Below are 21,315 nucleotides of genomic sequence, written 5' to 3' on the forward strand. Positions count from 1 at the left end.
TCTACATTTTGTTTCTTCACCTCACTAGTAGCCTGTGTCTGATCCTATTTCCTGCGCTGTCCTGGGAAGGCAATATCCATTATCAAGGACCATGTTTCTACCTCCACTATCCAGGCCATTCTCTCTTCTCACTACTGTTATCAGCAATGAGGTATAGGATCCTTTGGTCCCACACCTCCAAGTTCAGAAACAGTTATTACCCCTCAATCATCAGGCTCCTGAACCAGACTGGATAACTTCACTCACTCAAACACTGATTCCACACATCCTATGGACTCACTTTCAAGGACTCTACAACTCATCTTCTCAATATTATTTATTACTTATTTTCATTTTGGCTTTCTTTTTCTATTTGCAAAATCTGTTGTTTTTTCAGGTTCGTTGTTGTCCATCTTTGTAGTTTTTCATGATTTGATTGTGTTTCTTTGTATTTTCTGTGAATGCCTACAAGAAAATGAATCTTAGGGTAGCATATGCTGACGTATAGTCTGTGGACTCTTTATTAGGTGCACCTGTACACCTGGTCATTAATGCAGCTATCTAATCAGCTAATGATGTGGCAGCAACTCATTGCATAAAAAGCATGCAGGCATAGTCAAGAGGTTCAGTTGTTATACAGACCAAACACCAGAATGGGGAAGAAGTGTGATCCAAGTGACTTTGACCATGGAATGAATGATTGTTGGTACCAGATGGGGTGATTTGAATATCTTAGAAACTGCTGATCTCCTGGGCTTTTCATGCACAACAGTCTCTTTGGTTTATAAAGAATGGTGTGAAAAACAAAAGACATTCGGTGAGTGGCAGTTCTGTGGACGTAAATGCTTTTAATGAGAAAGGTCAGATGATAAAGGCATGCCTGGTTCAGGCTGCCAGGACGGTAACAGTAATTGAAATAACCACGTGTTACAACAGTGGTGTGCAGAAGAGAATCTCTGAACACACAACACATTGAACCTTAAAGTGGATGGGCACAGCAGCAAAGACCACAAACATACATTTATTGGTCACTTTTTTTTTAAAAGGTAAAGGAGGTATCTAATAAAATGTCCACCGAGTGTATATGTACTTTGTACTTTGGTAGAAAATGGTGAGGCAGTAATGGTCATCTGTTGTCATGCGATACGCACAACTTATTTTTAAAAAAAGCAATTAAAGCATAGATATCTTTCCCGCCAATATGCACTATTATCTGTTCCGGCAGTAAAAAAAGACAAAATGCATGTAACATGAAAATTGAGAATGCTTTGTGTTTTGTTATCAAACTTGTTCTAACGACAAAGCAAACACATCCTGCTTAACAGGGAGTGGTAGCATTTTAAATATGTTACTATGTGAGAAGTTAGTATGTCAGAACTGATGATTCAGACACAATTATTCAGATACGCAATATCTGGAGGATATTTTTTAACACTCAAATGCCCAGCTCTTTATTCCACCCCCTTCTCCCTCCTAGTTCCACGTATCACCTAGCACCTTGTGCCACTTCTCCCCTCCCCCACCTTCTTACTCTGACATCTTTCTTTCCAGTCCTGAAGAAGGATCTCAGCCTGAAACGTCAACTACTTACTCTTTTCCATAGATGCTGCCTGCCCTGCTGAGTTCTTCTAGCATTTAGTGTGTATGGCTTTGGATTTCCAGCACCTGCAGATTTTCTAGTGTTGGAGAATTTTTTAAGTTAATTTATCCATTTGTCATATTTAAAGACACACGTGCCCCTCTAGAATTCTTTAAAGAATGAAGTCTATTGTTCTTACCCGGGGGGAGGGAGAGAGAGGCATGAATTGACATGAGCAGGCAAGACTAAATATAATGCAACCATTTATAAGTACATTAAAGGCAGTTAAAGTGTAGGATAATCTGTACATGAAGCTGGAAGTTTTGTTGAATGTTTTTCAAATGTATTCACTATGAAGAAGTCTATTATAGTGCCTATAAAAAATAAGTGAATACTTTCAAGTTTTAGGTGAACCCCCTCCCCCGGCCGTTTTCGTGTTTTATTGTTTTACAACATTGTATCACGGTAGATTTAATTTGGCTTTTTTGACACTGATCAATAGAAAAATATTCTTTTTTTGTGTTAAAGTTATCTAAGTTAATTATAAACATGAAACAAAATAATTGATTGAGTAAGTATTCATCCTCCCTTTAATGTGACACACCAGATCATCACTTGGTGTAGCCAGTTGGTTTTTAGAAGTCACATAATTATTTAAATGGCAATCGGTTTTTGGAGACCTGTGTGCAGTCAAGGTATTTTCAATTGATTGTTGTAAAAAATATGCCTGTAACTGGAAGGTCCAACTGCTGGTGAGTCGGTATCCTGGCAAAAACAGCACCATGAAAACAAAAGTATACTTCAAGCAGGTTATTGAAAAGCACAAATCAGGAGATGGATACAAGAAAGTTTCTAAATCACTGAATATCCCTTGGAGTACAGTTAAACCAATCATCAAGAAATGGAAAGCACAGCTGTAAATCTGCCTGAGTGACCATGCAAGAAGGGGACTAGTGAGGAAGGCCACTAAGAGACCTATGGAAACCCTGGAGGAGTTAGAAGCCTCAGTGGCTGAGACGGGAGAGACTGTGTGCTTCAGACTGTGAGACAACAACTGGGTGCTTCAGTAGGGTAAGCTTTATCGGAGAGTGGCAAAGAGGAAGCTATTGATATAAAAACTGGCATAAAATCTCAGCTAGAGTTTGCCAGAAGGCATTTGGGAGACTCTGAACTTAGCTGGAAGAAGGTTCTATGGTCTGATGAAACCAAAATCCAGCTTTTTGGCCATCAGACTAAACACTTTTTGGTGTAAGCCAAACATCGAACATCATCAAAACCACACCATCCCTACCATGAAATATGGTGGTAGATGTACATTGCTGTGGGATGCTTCACTGCAGCAGACCCTTGAAAGCTTGTGAACGTAGAGGGTAAAATGAATGCAGCAAAATACAGGTAAATCCTGGCGGAAAACTGCTGCAGTATGTAAGAAAACTGCAATTTGGAGGAAGATTTGTTTTCCAGCAAGACAATGACTCCAAACATAAAGCCAACGCTACACAGGAATGGCTTAAAAACAGCAATGTTAATGTCCTGGAGTGGCCAAGTCAGAGTCCAGACCTCAATCCAATTGAGAATTTGTGACTGGACTTGAAAAGAGCTGTTCATGCATGATCCCCATGCAATCTGACAGAGACAGAGAATGGGGAAAATTTGCAGTGTCCAGATGTGCAAAGCTGATAGAGACCTATCCATGCAGACTTAAGGCTGTAATTGCTGCCAAAGGTACATCTACTAAATACTGACTTGAAGGGGGTGAATACTTAAGCAATCAATTATTTTGTGTTTTATATTTGTAATTAATGGAGATCACTTTGTAGAGATCTGCTTTCATTTTGAAACAAGTTTTTTTTGTTGATTAGTGTCAAAAAAACCAAATTAAATCCACTGATTAAATGTTGTAAAATAATAAAACATGAAAACTAAGGGGGTTGAGTACTTTTTATAGGCACTGTATTGTTGAAAACTTCAGTGAGAGATAATTCTAGAACAAATTACCTATGAAAAGAAAGAAGGACGAGAAGTCTTAACAGGATTATTTGTGAAGAAATTCTTGGGTCCTGCTGTAATATATTCCAAACAAGAGATTGACAGAAGCTTTTAAATCTTTGCTGGGCGCAGAAGAGGTTCCAGATAATAGAGAATGGCAAACGTGGTCCCTTTTGCTATCTATGATCAACAGACTCACTTTCAAGTTCTCAGTATTTGTTTACATATTGTCTCTTTTTTTGCCATTGGTGTTTCTTCGTCTGTTTATGTATAGTTTTTCATAAAATTCTGTTGTATTTTTTCCCCTCTAAGCAGAGATACCTGCTTTACCTCCTGCCCATTATGCTGCTGGTGTTTAGGGTAGTAATGAAGGTCTATCATCTCCAGTGGTGTTCTGAGCTTCCTTTATCATGTTAGTGGCTTTGAAAAGCAAGTATAAGTCAAGTTACTTGGCCGGGATGTAGCGAAAGTTCAAAGTTCAAAATCTATCATATGCACAGGTGCATGTGTGCACAAATGCAATGAAAAGCTCAGTCTTTACAGCATATATGTCAAACTCAAGGCCCGCGGGCCAAATCCGGCCCACGGTGGAATTATCTTTGGCCCGCGAGATAATATCTAATTACTATTAAAGCTGGCCCCAGTAATCGAAGCGCCTATGGCGTATGATATGGCTAATGCTGAGTTTATTCAGGTACCAGGTTTTCAGGGTTTTTAGTGTTTATTCGGCAGTCTTCTTCATAAGAAACAGAATTTGTAAAGTGAAACACTTTGTAGTTATAGCAGAGACTGAGACACATGAGAGCAGGCTGAAAAAACGGAGGCAACAAAAGCTGAGTTCGCACACGTCCGACTGATCCGGCCCGCATGAAGTTGCATTTTGCTCAATCCGGCCCGTGACCTAAAATGAGTTTGACACCCCTGCTTTACAGGAAAGAACAAAGAATTTAAGTCTAATTTCCATTCAAAGTGGTAATAGTATTGCTAAACTGCAGTGATTGTGGTTGTGCTGCTTGGTTCAGGAACAGAATGGTTAAAGTAGCTTTTTTTTGAACCTGGTGGTGTGGAACTTTCAGGCTTCTGTACTTCATGCTCAGTAGTAGCTGTGAGATGATATGGCTTGGATGGTGAGAATCTTTAAATGATACTGCTTTCTTAAGGCACATATGCCTGTACAGTATTGAACGGAGTCCACTCTCTCTGCAGCTTTTTGTGGTGCTGCATATTCATATTGCTGTAAAACCATGCTGCAATCAATCATGGCGCTTTCAATATTACACCTGGAGAAGTTTGTTAGAAGTTCTGATGGACACGGTTAATCTCCAATTGAAAGAGGAGGGGGATTAATACAGAGATAGTGACCATGGAAGATCCTGTTCGACTAATGGGATTGAATTTTTCAAAAAAGGTAATTAGTATGTTAATAAAGACTTGGTCGTGGTTGGGCAGGTGGGCTTGTCAGCCTTGGATGGTAGCCCGCCTAGTAGAAGGAAAACTCTGATTTCTAAACCAAATCTGCCTTGCGGCCATACCCGCCCATGGGAGAGGCTTCGGGAGTAAACCCAGAGGACGAAATCCAGAGCCGGGGTCCCTAAGCTAGTTTGATGTTGTTTACAACTTTACTCTGGCAACCTCTGACAACGCTGGTGCCAAGCTGTATTGGCGCTTGCCCTTCCCTTAGACTAGATCAGAGAGGGAGAGGGGGGAACCTGCTGCATGGGCAACAGCCGGTTCTTCAAATCTTCCTGCTCAGTCTTGCGTCCTGGAGAGGACACATTCCACCAGAGGCGCAAACCCATGATCCCCTGGGATCGATGGCTGCCCAGTCATGGTCATTGTAGTCGATAGGAACTTCAGTACAATCCCACATAAGGAGACAAGGCCATTGGAAAGGGGGTCATTCGGATTTAAATTGGATTTAAAATTGTCTTGTTGGCAGGAGGCTGAAGGTGATGATTTTGGGCATTTCTCACGTGGAAGCCTATCTCTGGTGATGTACTATAATGAGTGGAGACTGAGGTCCTTGCTGTTGTACAGTAATGATCTGGATGTGAATTGGGAGATGATTAGCAAGTTCAACGATCACCTAAAATTTGGTTATGTTACTGATATTGAGAAGGTTAACCTTTGGTTTCAGAACAGTACTGATGAGTTGTTAAGATGGGCAGCGCAATGAAGATTGGATCTCACAGAATCACAGAGACGTACAGTGCAGAAATGAGCCCCAGCTGACACCGCCATGCCTATCTTCATTAATCCCATTTGTCTGCAATAGGCCCCTTAACACTCTGCTATTCTGATCTAAGTGTACCTTTTAAACAGTGTAACTATATCTGCTTTTACCACCTCCTTCTGAAAGCTTATGCAAGATATTCACCTAGCATGCCCACAACATACAAACCCTGAACTGTACATCTTTGGAAAGCAGGAGGAAACCGGAGCATCTAGAGCAGGGGTAGGCAACCTTAAGCACAAGTGATTTTTTAGCATGCGTTATTCATTAATTTGAGGCAAAACATAACTAGATGTATTTGAATGGATAATTCCCATATTTCAGTTTTTTAATGGCATTTATCTGGCCCACCGTTCGCTCATTAATACACGATCCGACCCACAGAGGCAAAAAGGTTGCTGACCTCTGACTAGAGGAAACCTACGCAATCACACAGTACATATAAACCTGCAGAAAGCAGCAGGAACTGAACCCCCTGATCATTGGTGTAGTAAAGTGTTATGCTAACTCCTATGCCCTTATTTCCCTAACATGCGTTAATATCACCCAGTGATAAATCTGTGGAATTCATTGCCATAGACATCTGTGGAGGCCAAGTCACTGGGTATATTTAAAGTGGAGGCTGATAGTTCCTTGATTAGTAAGGGCATCAAAGATGATTGGGCGAAGGCAGGAGAATGAGATTGAGAGGGATAATAAATCAGCCTTGATATAACGGTGGAACAGACTCAATGGGCCAAATGGCCTAATTCTCTACTTTATCCTATCTCGTGATCTTGTAAGGAGACCAGATCCCCTATTCCATATTCCTGCTACAGTCTCACCAAGGCTAGGCAATTGCAAAGAGGACAAATGATTAGGAGCAAAGTGTAATTTCAGGAAACACCGCAGGAGTTTGGTGGTTTGCGGAATTTGAAAATATCATGCATTACAACTTTAAGTTCTTGTATGTGGTTAATGGTGTGTTCATGAAGTGCTTAAGTGTGCCAGGCCCGTATTATAGAGTTTATCTGTAACTATTTGCACAAGTTCCTTGAGTTCAGTGTTTCCTCTCCTGGCAGCAGCTGTGACGTGTTTATTTTAATACATTTATTCTGTCCCCATGATTTGATCCTGACAGTTGTATGCTCTCCACCACTTACGATTCTAAGTGGGAGTTGAATGCTGCATAATAAAATGTATTCGTTGGACATGGTAATGGAGAGATTCCAAAGCCTAGATGGCGAATTTTCAACATTGCTGTCCAGCAAAAACTATACACACCATAACTTTTTTAATGTCCTTGTAGATTACCAGTGATAAGTGCGCTAAGCATCAACATGAGATCACTGCAAGGGACTTGCTTGTGATTTTCTTTGCAGGAAGCTTTTGGCCCAGTGCCATTGCGGCCTCTACCAGTTTATTTCATCCTCCAGTTGGATGAACACTTGACCTCAGAATTGTGCTGTTTTATAGTCAACTGCTGCAAGACTGCCATTGTAACATTTCCTTCCCCAAATAAATCTGTATCTAATGATCAAGTTACAGTAAGTCATTATTTACCGTTAATGTGGCACCTTCAACACGGAGAAAAACAATTTTGGGATTTCACTCGCGGCAGTCAGACAAAAGAAAACTCTGATCCAAAAGTAGTTCTTAAGAGACTGATGAAAGCACTGTAGAATTTAAAGGAGGTTGAGGGGTGGATGGATTTAGTGCAGGAAATTCAAATCACAAGATCCATATTTCTGAATGTCCGGTTCTCACATTCTTTAACATATTATAAGACCCTAGTATTTCTTGTACTGGTGACGTTAGGCACTGTAGTTCTGTTTTCTTTCACCTTCTTTAAAGAACTGGGTCTTTGTCAGGGTGGCGGGCAGTAAGTAATGGGATCCTGCATGTATCAGTGGCCAAGCTGTAGGTATTCACAACATGAATTATTGATTTGGATGAGGGAAACAACGTCTCATAAGTTTGCATGTCACACAAAATAGTGATCTTAGAATTTTTTTTTGAAGAGGTTACCAGGAACATTGATGAAGGAAAGGCAGTAGACCCTTGTCTACATGGACCTTCCAGCAAGGATTTGACAAAGTCCCATAGGAGAGGCTAATGAAGACAATTCAGTTGCTTGGCATTCAGGATGAGGTAGTAAATTGGATTCAACATTAGCTTCATCTGGTGATAGCTGGTTGCTTCTGACTGTAGGCCTGTAACTACTGGTGTGCCATAATCCTGAAAAAATTAATTTTAAAAAGTTTTGCAAGCCATGATGTTTTATTATACAAACCATGTCAGTGGGTGTAGTTAAGAAAATGAGTGAGCTGTGGAAACATGCTTTCAACTTAAACGCCTCAACATCCATTCAGTATTTGTGGTTTGTAATAGACTTTTGCTCTAGATTAGAGTTGCACATTTTGTAGTGAAATGCTTTCCGTTCATTTTCTTATAATGGCATTGCATGAAAAATTACTTCACCCATTCTTAAATGGCTAACTGCTATTTTGAAGCTGACCTAGATACCCCATTAGAGAAAAATATCATCCCTGCATCTAACTTACCAAATCCTTTAAGGGTTCTGATTTTTGCAATGAGGTCACTGCTTACTGAATTTATCTAACCTGTTAACTCTCTTATGGAGCAGTTCCCATTCCTGCCCCACCCCCATCCCTCTATACGTATCTTAGGAACCAACCTGGTAAACATTTGCACTCCCTCTATCAAAAGAATCTCTTTTCTTAAGTAGGGTAAGCAGTCATGCATTGTATTTCAAAATTCTTTGTAAATTTAAGAAATCCCTTTACTCATTCACTCAAATTCTCACATAATGATTAACATACCATTTGCCTTCCTGATTTATACTTAACTTCTATTGATTCATGACATGAAACAATCAGGTTCCTCTAAATTCCAACACCTTTCTTTCTCTCAACATTTACAAAAAAAATCACTTTATTTATCCTACCAAATTGGATGGCCTCAGATTTTGCCATATTGTAGTTTGCTTACCGTTCACTTCATCTGTCCATATCATCCCTGACTTCGTCCGCACAACCCAAACTAGCTCCACCTTTATATCACTAGAAAATGTGGTACAACGCTGTGATCTCTGTCACATTCCTTACCTGATGGGAAAGGAGCTTTTAATCTAGTATGCTCCTTCATCAAGAATCAGCCTGAGCATTTTTTTTTCAAACCTGCCCTCGTGTTGGCCTAGCTGCTCCCTCAGAGCTGCCTTGACAATCAGCCTAGTTGGTTGACTAGCGCACGGTTGTAAAGTGCTGAACAAAGAAAGCTTTTACTGTACTGTACTTTGTCTCCCCATTGAGGTTATAACTATAGTTGGTCCTCAGTGGTGATTATCCCATGCCACCCCACTAGTCAGAGCCTTTCCATCTGAAAATGACCTATTTATTTCCAATCTATCATAACCTTTGTAACCCATGCCAGTATACCAATTTCCATCCCTATTATTTCTGAAAATTGTTAAGCAGGCCCAGAACTTGATGCACAGCTGTTACTTATTCACTGGTGCCCTCTTTTGGTACATTGAAGCATTCCAGGTAACCACTTAAAATTGTCTATTTTGTTTTAGAGATACAGTGGCGAAGAGCCCTTCTGGCCAAATGAGCTGCACCACCCCAACAACCCACCTATTTAACACTAGCCTAATCACAGGGCAATTTGCAATGACCAATTAACATACTAACCAGTACATTGTTAACATATCAACATACAGCACAAAATACTTTTTGCAAAGGCTGAGGAAAGTCCATCTCCCACCCCCCATGCTCATCACATTCTACAGGGGTTGTATTGAGAGCGTCCTGAGCAACTGCGTCACTGCCTGGTTCGGAAATTGCACCATCTCAGATCGCAAGACCCTGCAGCGGATAGTGAGGTCAGCTGAGAAGATCATCGGGCCATCATGGACAATTACACTACACGCTGCATCCGCAAAGGAAACAGCATTATGAAGGACCCCATGCACCCCTCATACAATCTCTTCTCCCTCCTGCCATCTGGGAAAAGGCTCTGAAGCATTCGGGCTCTTACGACCAGACTATGTAACAGTTTCTTCCCCCAAACTATCAGACTCCTCAATACCCGAAGCCTGGACTGACACCTTGCCCTACTGTCCTGTTTATTATTTATCGTAATGTCTGCACTGTTTTTGTGCACTTTATGCAGTCCAGTGTAGGTCTGTAGTATAGCTTTCTGTATTTTTTTTTCAATTACGTAGTTCAGTCTAGTTTTTTTGTACTGTGTCATGTAAACCATGGTCCTGAAAAACGTTGTCTCATTTCTACTATGCACTGTACCAGCAGTTATGGTCGAAATGACAAAAAGTTGATTTGACTTGACTTGAAAATAGCCCTTTGAACCATGCTGCCAACAATCTCTGATTTAAGTCTGGCCTAATCACGGGACAATTTACAATGATCAATTCAGTTGCCAACTAGTACATCTTTGGATTGTGGTGGAAACCGGAGCACCCAGAGGAAACCCACGAGGTCATGGGGAGAACGTACAAATTGAATTTGGAACTCCAACACCCCGAGCTGAAATAGCATCCATTAAATGGAGTTATAAATTCTACAATGCATTTGTTCAAGAAAAGCTGCTTAAAAATGACTTGTCACTGCAAATGTTGCACAAATAATGACTGTTACAGTTCTCTGTAGGTGCTTGCTTGGCTATAACGTTAAATCAAATACAACAAAAGCCAATCCGGACCCAGTCTGATCTAAATGCAACATATGGTCAGGTCTGGGTCCTGTCAGGCTGCAGTCAGATAATCATGCTCTGACGCGCTAAATTACGAGTCAAAGAGTACGGTGTCTGCTGGATTATTGTGCATATTTCTAATTTTATTATCTCAAGGATTGAGTTAAGAAATTGCACGACAATCTTTGATTATAATTTGTTCAATCGGCACACACAAAATGCTGGAGGAATTCCGCAGGTCCACGGAGAAGAATAAACAGTCAATGTTTCTGCTTTTCCAGCATCTGCAGATTCCCTTGTATTCACCGTTGTGCAGTTATCTTGAAGCTAATTCTAATGAGTGCAGTGCAGGAGCAAAGTGGTTATTGCCACAATTAGTGGCAGCGAATAGGGTTCAGTTTCTGCCACAGACTATAAGGATTTTCTACGTTCATCCTGTGACCACTTGGGCTTCCTCTCCCATCCCAAAGACATACTGTTTAGGATTAGTATGTTGTGGGCATGCTATGTTGTCAGTGGAAGCATGGCTACACTAGCAAGCTGCCCCCAGCACATCCTCCAACTCCGTTGGTCATTGATGCAAGCGGCACATTTCCCTGCATGTTGTAGCGTCCACACAACTAATAAAGCTAACTAATGGAAAATGTAACCAATTTTGACTATATTACAGACTTGAGAGTACAGGAAACCACTCAACTCTCTCGACTCTGCCATCCCTCACTGGGACAGTCTTTCCCTGGCTTTGTATCCATTTAAGTTAATGAAATTACATGTACGAACTAGGGTGATTTTTGTATTAACTTTAGAAAGAAAAGCATTTGACTCAGTCACATTTTTAGTGTTTCACAAGTTCTCAGCAAATTTCATTTTCAGTTTGTTAATACCGGTATATCACTCCCAGCTGGAGAGGCATTAGAGGGCTCTGAAAGGGGTCATTATATACTACACTCTCATTTGCTAGGCAAGTTTGAACAATGCGGTTTAGTTTTATTTCTTTCTTAAGCGATTTAGTTTAATTTGGCATTGTGTTTGACATAGATATTGTAGGCTGAAGAGCCTGTTCCTGTGCTGTACTGTTCTTTGGCCCTCAGTTGGCAAGGTGTCTGGATACATTCACTAAGGTAGTAAGGTTTGTTCATTGTGGGCTTTTCTTGTTAGTATTGTTAAATAGTTGTACTTCCATGCTGTAATTCACTACACAGGTCATTGATTGAAGTTTTACTGCTACAACATCAAAATATCAATAGGGTAGCAGTAAACAGTTTATACCAGATTGTTACTACTTCCTGTAGGTATCCCTGGACACATTGCACTTGCAGCATTGGAGTAAAATGTATATATAACATGGGACATATAATATTCCCACCAGGGCTAGAATGCTATAAATGATCCTTTCCCTTTTTGGTAGTGCTAACCAGAGTTTAACACTGGGCTTTATAAACAGAGACATTGAGTATAACAGCATGGAAGTTGCTTGCAAAAGAGATTTACACAGATCATTTCAGGGAAGGTAGATTTTTATTAATGAGGATAAAAGTGGGCAAAAAAAGTGGCAGATGGCATGCAGTGTTGGGAAATGTATGAAAATGCATTTTGGTAAAAGGGACAATGTTGCAGACTATTATCTAAATGGGGAGAACGTTCAAACATCAAAGGTGCAAAAGGACTTGAGTCCCCGTGCAACACTCCCAGAAGGTTAATTTACAGGTTGAATCTGTGGCAAATAAGACCAGTGCAATGTTGGCATTTATTTCAAGGGGAGTAGAATATAAAAGCAAGGAGATAATGCTGAGCCTTTATAAGACACTAGTCAGGTTTCATTTGGAGTATTGTGAACAGTTTGGGGCCCGAAATCTCAGAAAGGATGTGTGTCATTGGAGAGAGTCCGGATGAGGTTTGCAGGGTTGATTCCGGGAGTAATGGGGTTAGCATATGAGGAGTGTTTGGCAGCTTTGGTCCTGTACTAACTGGAATTTAGAAGAAAGTGTGTGAATCTCATTGAAATCTATTGAAAGTTGAAATGACTAGATAGGATGGATATGACAAGGATATTTCCTATGGTTGGGGTATCCAGAACTAGAGGGCACAGCCTCAAAATTGAGGAGCGACCTTTTAGAACAGAGGTAAAGAGGGATTTGTTTAGCCAAAGAGTAATGAATTTGTGGAATGCTCTGCCACAGACTGCAGTGGAGGCCAAGTCTGTGGGTATATTTACGGCAAAAGTTGATAGTTTCCTGATCAGTCAGGGTATCAAAGGATATGGTGAGAAGGCAAGTGTATGGGGTTGAATGGGATCTAGGATCAGCCATGATGGAATGGTGGAATAGACTCGATGGGCAGAATGGCCTAATTCTGCTCCTGTGTCTTATCTTATTTAATCAGCCAATCAAGTGGCAACAACTCAATGCATAAAAGTATGCAGATATGCTCAAGAGATTCAGAGAGAAGCCAGAGGAGAAGGACCTAACTGGTTCAAGCTGACAAAGGTGACTGCAACTCAAATACATATAACCACACGTTACAACAGTGGTGTGCAGAAGAGCATCTCTGAATGCACAACTGATTGAAATTTGAAGTGAATGGGCTGCTGCAGCAGCAGAAGAGCATAAGCATACACTCAGTGACTATTTGGTACAGTAGGTTCCTAATAAAGTGGCCACTGACTGTATACCTGGAACAGCAGGGTTGTGCTCAGTTCCTAATATTCCTTGACTAACAAATGGAATGTTTTGTAAGTCAAAATCTATGAATCATAAAGGCCATTAAGTTTAGTGTAAAACAAAATGTCAGCATTCCAGAGTTCAAGGATCTAAATTTAAAGAAAAATGAATGCCGAGAATCATGCCACAGTTATCTGAAAAATGAAGTACAAATTTGTTAGCAATTAAATCTTTACTTAAGACAAAAGCATCATGCAGATTTGTATCCTTCTGCAAAATGCAAGGTCCTTGTGGTTGGGTGGACACATACTTGGATGGCAGAGGGACGTAAGTGTCTCAGCATTAGAACTCAAGTCATTTCTGATTGAGATGAAGTGTTTTTCCTCTTATAGGCGTATAGAATCTTTATAGAATCTTATGTGGAATCTTTAAGACAGATCATTGATAAATAAGGTGGTTACTACAAACTAGAAAAGTAGAGTTGGGCTGTATTCAGATCAGTCACAATCTGATTTGATAGTGGAACATGGATTTTCAGCTATTTAAGTGGTACTGACCACTTTGTGTGGCAGTTGATGACGTGAGGTGGAAGACCAAACTGTCAGTGATGTTCAGTGCAGCTCATGAATCCAACCTTGCTGGAGATCAGGATGTTGATGATGATGTTTTTCAGTATGACTGAGTAGCTGATAAATAAGACCTTAATGAAAGTGTTAGTGGAAATCTGGACGATCCTTTTGCTTTGATCTGATAAATTGTGTTAGAGCAAAACAGGTTGTTTTCTACCATGTGGCCAAATCTAAAGTTGTGCTCAAAATGGGATCAACGTTTTGAAGATGACTCTCGCTTTCACAATATGGAACAACAACATTTAAAAATGTTTTTGTATTGATCTGTTTTGATGGCAGTGATGTCGGTAGCTTCTTTCTTTTCCTCTTTGACCTCTGTCACTTAATTTTAAACAGATTCACATTTGTATGTTCTTCAGTGTTAGATTCCGGTAGGTTCTTTGTTCATTAATCCTTGCTTCATTTACCAACTTGACTGTTTTCTGAGAAATTTCTCACATCTGTAAAAGGGAGATTTTCCTGAACCTTTTTGACAAATGTACATGAAAGCATCCTTTTCTGAAAGAGGACAGTTGGACCATATTTAATGTTTGCCTAATGGTATGTTTCTGCACTTAAGGACTCCCATCACATGACAAATATTACACAAGTTTTCTCTTTTTTCCCCTGAGATGTTCAAACCAGCCATGATCATTAATTTTAAGAAAAGCTTAGTCATTTTGAAACCACCTTGAAGAAAGTATCACATGAATGTACTTCTCTGGAAATTGGTATGCATTTCATTATAGCAAGAAAAGCTTCGGATATTAAGTATGTAATACCTCTGTATCAAAAATTCATAAATCAACCATTAGTAGATTGTACTGTAATTTAGATTAGGTAAGGTTAGTTTATTGCCATACACCAGGGTGTAATGAAATTCCTTTTCCCATGAAGCTCAGAGTAAACATTATATGTGGTAATAACAATGTAACTTTGTGTTTCATTTTGAAATCCGAAGACCTGGGTGCAAAAGGGCTATACAGTTCACCTCTGGGAATGTCCTAACATCACTTTAATAACTGGGTTTCCAAGCAAGGGTCCACAGAGCCCCTTGGTTAATGGTATGTGTCCATGGCATAAAGAAGACTGGGAACCCCTGCTTTAAGATTCACAAATTAAATATAGTGTTAATGAGTCTTTGTGTTTTTCCAGTAACAACCAGCAGATGGTGATGGTATTTTTATAGTCTTAAATCTCTTCCGTACTTGGTAACATTTTATATAGTAGGTACAGACACTTGAGTATGATATATAAATATGCCAATTTCATTTCTAAATAGAATTCTTTTTAGTTCATTGTTTTCTAAATCTCTAGGCTTATCCTTTTTCCACAGTAGAGTGAAATGCCCTTTGCAAACTCAATTGTGCCTCATGTATGTAAGATGGCTTCTGGGCCCCTGTTATTTCAAGTTGCCAGCAGTTTCACTTAATGTAGTATGCCAGAAACAAACAGCATGGCTAAGGTCTAAACTTGGAGGTATTGAAAGCATAAAAACTTTCTGCTGATACAATCCCCTATCATTTTGTGAAGACCACAATCTTTCTCTGCAATTGTAGTCATGGAATTAGTACTATTACAAAAGCTGTCTTTCATTTCTGTATTTCATATCGAGATGGATCTTATTACTGCCTTTTATATTTCCTGCCAACAGGAAAAAAAGCTGGCTGTTTCTAATCAGTCAAGCAGAAAGGTAGGAAGTGATAAGCAGATTTGCTCAGACTTTCTTCCTCACAGTGACTACCAGTTCAATATGGTGTCCACAGAGGCACCAGCAGTGTAGTCACACAGTGCCTTTCTTCTGCTGTACATCCAATGTGAATTCTGCACCATTTCTTCTGTAATGTTCCTTTTGCAAGGAAATTTTGTACCATTTGTCCTGGGCCACCAGTCACCATTCATACAAGGGCGTCATGGTAGTGTAGAGGTTAGTGTGGTGCTATAACAACTCAGGGTGTCGGAGTTTGGTGTTCAGTTCCAGCGCCGTCTGTAAGGAGTTTGTACTTTTTCCCTGTGACCACATGGGTTTCCTCCAGGTGCCCAGATTTCCTCCCACAGTCTGAAGACATGCTGGCTAGTAGGTTAATTGGTTGTAGTAAATTGTCTTTTGATTAGGCTAGGGTTAATTAGGAAGGTTGCTGGGAGGTACAGCTTGTTAGGCCAGAAGGACCTGTTCCATGCTGTATCTCTAAATAAATAAGTTTGTTTATTTTGTTAAGTTAAATAGGTTTCTGCATTTATTTATCAGGCCATCTCTACCCTCACCTCTGCATTGAATTGTTCTCAGTTGGACACTTGTGCCCAGGGCTGTGGCCCTCCCATGCTGCTCCCCATGTGCTTTATGCTGCTGTTTCCAATCAGCCATCTCCACCAATTCCCCACTCTGTTTTGCTCAGGGTCCTGCACATTTCTCAACCTTACCGATAATCTTGTCTCTGCTGATCTCCGGGGCTGACTTCTGTCATCCCTGGACCACCTACACCCTCATGATTGGCTCCACATGAATAGTCCAAAAACCACCACCTGCTCACTGAATTGCCAAGATAGAAGTACTAGAAAACTCATTTTAAAGCGTGCTGTTTCTGCTGCAAGTAGACTTTGATCCATTGAGATAGTGATTGAAGCAGTTTCTGTTTCAGCATTCAGGAGTGCCTTTGAAAGCTTCTTAGAATTTCTGGACACTTGATTTTTATGATTAAATTTCACAAAAGAACCAGTGATAACAGACTGTTAAGCACTGTGAAATGGACAGTTTGATAAACTTTATGATGCACCCTGGTTATGGAACACTATCTAAGTAACTGGTATGCATGTTGTATCTGTTGGAAGCTTCCCTGCCTGGACTTTGGCCACTGTGTTCTGGAGGCTTCCTTTCTTTGTGAACTTAGTTCACTTCAGTAAGCCAGCGTGGCTAAACATAATCCTGCCCATCCGTACATAATTTCTGACAGAGAATTTCAGGCCGTAATCAGAAGCAGAACATGGATTCATTTGATCTAGCCACAGTAGATTGCCTTTACCATGTGAGAATTATCTTTTCGTGCTATGAAAGCTGGTTCACGTTCTAAGTAAATTTATTCTCAAATTATGTACTTGACACCATACACTACACTGTGATTCGTTTTCTTGCAGGCTTTCACAGTAAATACAAGGAGACAATAGAATCACTGACAAACTTCAAACACTGACAAACTGCCAATGTGCCAAAGACAAACTGTTCAAATATAAATAAATAAACGGATAAATAAATAAATACCAAGGGCTTGAGTTGTTGAGTCTTTGAAGGTGAATCTGTAGGTTGTGGAGTCATTTCAGAGTTGAAGTGAGTGAGGTTATCCTTGCTGGTTCAGGGGCCTGATGGTTGAAGGGTAATAACATGCTCACTGCCTGAAGTTTTGCTTGTTTATTCCCCTTGATAGATGCTGCCTGACTTGCTGCATTTTGTGTGTGTTGTTCAAAATTTGTGCATCTGCAAAATCTTGAGTTTATGGTTAGCAATACTGCAGCCATTTTGTACATTGGAATGAGATCACCATTAATCTAGTTTTGTGATTTTGATTGAGGGAGAATCTTTGGGCCAAACCCTGGAGATGGTTTCACAACCCTTCAAAAATGTTTTTATTTTGGTCCAAACTTCGGGAAAAAGTCTTACTGGAAAAATAGGTTCTCTGATAATAGGACACACCTTCAAAAGAGGACCTAAGTGTCTGCCCAGATTTTTACAATGCACAATTTCCTGACTCTTCCACAATCTTCACAGTGGATGTGGTTGGGGCAGGTACATTAACAACTTTTAAATGGTGTCTCCAGGAACACAATGGGAAAAGCGTTGGGGGCAACACAGGCAAATATTACTAGCTTAAATGGGAATCAGCCAGTGTGGACCAGTTGGGCCCAAGGGCATATTTCTGTACTGTATGACTTCATGGTTCCATGTCTCAGAGTTGACTGTATAATCACTGAATTACAACTGACACTATATTGAGGTCTATATTGAGAAGTTTTAATGGCAAAGAAAAGCTTTGTCACATGAACATTGAAGCAGTGAAATGCTTCATTTTATATTAATGACCAATGCAGTACAAGAATTGTCACCGTGCTTCTGGCATGGCTGCATCTGACCCACTCTAATCGTATGCCTTTGGAATCTGGAAGGCAACCAGAACACCCAGAGGAAACCCGGGTCACTTGAAGAGCATACAAACTTCTTATAGAAAGCAGAGGGAATCAAACCCCAGTTGGTGATCGCTGTCACTGTAAAGTGATTCCACTAACCACTACACTTCATGTTAGAAACATAGAAAACCTGCAACACAATACAAGCCCTTTGGCCCACAAAGCTGTGCCAAACATGTCCTTACATGAGAAATTACCTAGGGTTACCCATAGCCCTCTATTTTTCTGAGCTCCATGTACCTGTCCAGGAGTCTCTTAAAAGACCCTATCGTATCTGCCTCCACCATCGTTGCCGGCAGCCCATTCCACGCACTCACCACTCTCTGTGTTTCTAAAAAAAAGTCTTACCCCTGACATCTCCTCTGTACCTACTTCCAAGCACCTTAAAACTGTAACCTCTTGTGCTAGCCATTTCAGCCCTAGGAAAAAGCCTCTGACTATCTATGTGATCAATGCCTCTCATCATCTTGTACACCTCTATCAGGTCTCCGCTCATCCTCTGTCACTCCAAGGAGAAAAAGCCGAGTTTGCTCAAACTATTGTCATAAGACATGCTCCCCAATCCAGGCAAAATCCTTGAAAATCTCCTCTGCAGCCTTTCTATGGTTTCCATGTCCTTCCTATAGTGAGGCGACCAGAACTGAACACAGTACTCCAAGTGGCGTCTGACCAGAATCCTACATAGCTGCAACATTACCTCGCGGCTTCTAAACTCAATCCCATGATTGATTAAGGCCAATGTACTGTATGCTTTCTTAACCATGGAATCGACCTGTGCAGCAGCCTTGAGTGTCCTATGGATTTGGACCCCAAGATCTCTCTGATCCTCCTGTTACGTTCCCCAGTAACCGGGTAGTTTTCCAGCAAAGATAGATGGAGCCACCGAAGCCTGATGCTACTATTTTCAAACGTTTTTATTTATAAAGGGGCACAAACGTATGGTTAATACAAAACATTCAGATCATATACGTCGTCACAACTCAATCTAAAGCACAGGTATAGTAATAATCAATCAGAAATAAGCTCTACAGTTGTCTAGGGGTAATGTAGATATATATTGTTTACTGGATATTTAAAAGTCTTTTTGCGGTCACTGCAGTTCCACCAGCCGCCGTTGGTTGTGGTGTCGCGTTGGTGCACTTTTGTTTGAAAGAGAGAGAGAATGACACATTTACCCGACAGGTTTTCCAACCTGTAGGAGGTAGTCGGAAGTCTCGTTGGGGAATGGACTCTCATCCGTGGCTTCCCCTGTAGCTAGGCCGTTCTTCCGTGGTGAAGTCGCCAATTCCAGGCAAGGGAAGGACGCACACGAACCCCACCACCGGCTGTCGCTCTCTAAACGCAGTCGCAGGAATTCTCGCGTATCTTCTGGTGCGTCTGGCGCCCCGCCTCGGCAGCCCACCTTTTATCTGGACTGGCAGGGTTGTAGATTTCCATCAGGGTAGGGGGGCGAGGCAATCCTTCCCCTTTCACCCATCTCACATTGCCCTGAGATTTTGCACGTAGGCCAATTCCTTATCCCACAAAGGTGTCTCCCAAGACAATGGCTATGTCCGAGGCTTTTGTCTTGTTGAGCGACCAGCCCACTTTGCCCGAGGGCTTTACACGTGGTTTTCATGAGACAATAGTCAAAGAGTCGCTTTATTCTGCTTCACTGGGGAACGTGGTCTTCAGCACCCTCTCTCTCTTGGGTCATTTGACCCCCCCTTGACTAGGGCTCTTGTGAATCTCACAAAGGAGGGGGCTGGGGTCATAACACTCCATACTGCCAAGAGTCTTACCATTAATACTATATTCTGTCATCGTATTTGACCTACCAAAATGAACCACCTTGCACATCTGGGTTGAATTCCATATCTACTGCTCTACCATCATCAATGTGTTTAGTTACATCCTCAAAAAATTCAGTCGGGCTTATGAGACATGACCTGCCTTTGACAAAGCTGTGCTGACTATTCCTAATTATATTCTGACTCTCCAAATGTTCATGAATCCTACCTCTCAGGATATTCTCCATCAACTTACCAACCACTGAGGTAAGACTCACTGGTCTATAGTTTCCTGAGCTATCTCTGCTCCCTTTCTTGAATAATGGAACAACATCCGCAACCCTCCAATCCTCCAGAACCTCTCTTGTCCCTATTGATGATGCAAAGATCATCACCAGAGGTTCAGCAATCTTCTCCCTGGCCTCTCACAGTAGCCTGGGGTACATCTCATCTAGTCCCAGTGATTTATCCATATTGATGCTTTCCTGCACATTCTTCTTTCTTATTATCTACCTGCTCAAGCTTTTCAGTCTGCTGTCAGTCATCCCTACAATCACCAAGATCCTTTTCTGTACTGAATATTGAAGCAAAGTACTCATTAAGTACCTCTGCTATCTTCTCTGGTTCCATACACACTTATCCACTGTCACACTTGATTGGTCCTATCCTCTCACGTCTTATCCTCTTGCTCTTAACATACTTGTAGAATGCCTTGGGGTTTTCCTTAATCCTGTCCACCAAGGCCTTCTCATGGTCCCTTCTGGCTCTCCTAATTTCTTTCTTGAGCTCCATCCTGCTAGCCTTATGATCTTCTAACTGTCTATCATTACCTAGCTTTTTGAACCTTTCGTAAGCTTCTTGTCTAGTTTTACAGCAACCTTTGTACACCACGTTACCTATACCCTTCCAACCTTCCCCGTCTCATTGGAACATACCTATGCAGAACTCCACACAAATATCTTCAGAACATTTGCCATGTTTCTTCCGTACATTTCCCTGAGAGCATCTGTTTCCAATTTATGCTTCCAATGTCCTGCCTGAAAGCCTCGTGTTTCCCCTTACTCCAATTAAACACTTTCCTAACTTGTCTGTTCCTATCCCTCTCCAATGCTATGGTAAAGGAGATGGAATTGTGACCATTATCTCCGAAAAGCTCTCCCACTGAGAGATCTGACACGTGACCACGTTCATTTCCCTATACCGGATCAAGTACAGCCTCTCCTCCCTTAGTCCTGATGAAGGGTCTCAGCCCAAAACGTCAACTGTACTTCTTTCTATAGATGCTGTCACTTCATATCTGCAGTGATGTGAGAAAGCAGCTGTATCCTTCCTCTCTTTGCTAATTCCATGGGGTTGCAGGCTGTGCTGGCCCACTGGAACAGGGCTATCCCATCTGGGGTCCACGGACCCCTTGTTTAATGTTCAGATTCATTGGCATAAAACAGGTTGGGAACCCTTACTTTAATGGATTTTGCAAACAACAACTTAGATGTTTAAGTAACTACTGGAAGCAGGTACTTCATCCGTCCAGGTGAATTGTCGAGGCATAGAAAGATGTGGACCTGATGCTGGTAAATGGGATGAGGAAAAATGGATGCTTGATGAATATGGT

At 41.1% G+C, this 21,315-nt stretch overlaps 1 protein-coding gene across 2 annotated transcripts in view; it reads left to right on the plus strand.

The window, feature by feature from the left end:
- Positions 1-21,315, plus strand: part of galnt7 (UDP-N-acetyl-alpha-D-galactosamine: polypeptide N-acetylgalactosaminyltransferase 7) — a 126,191-nt gene that overhangs the window by 47,723 nt on the left and 57,153 nt on the right. The window lies entirely within an intron of this gene.

This window comes from Hemitrygon akajei, chromosome 6, assembly GCF_048418815.1.
Source record: "Hemitrygon akajei chromosome 6, sHemAka1.3, whole genome shotgun sequence".
In the NCBI taxonomy this organism is placed as follows: Eukaryota; Metazoa; Chordata; class Chondrichthyes; order Myliobatiformes; family Dasyatidae; genus Hemitrygon; species Hemitrygon akajei.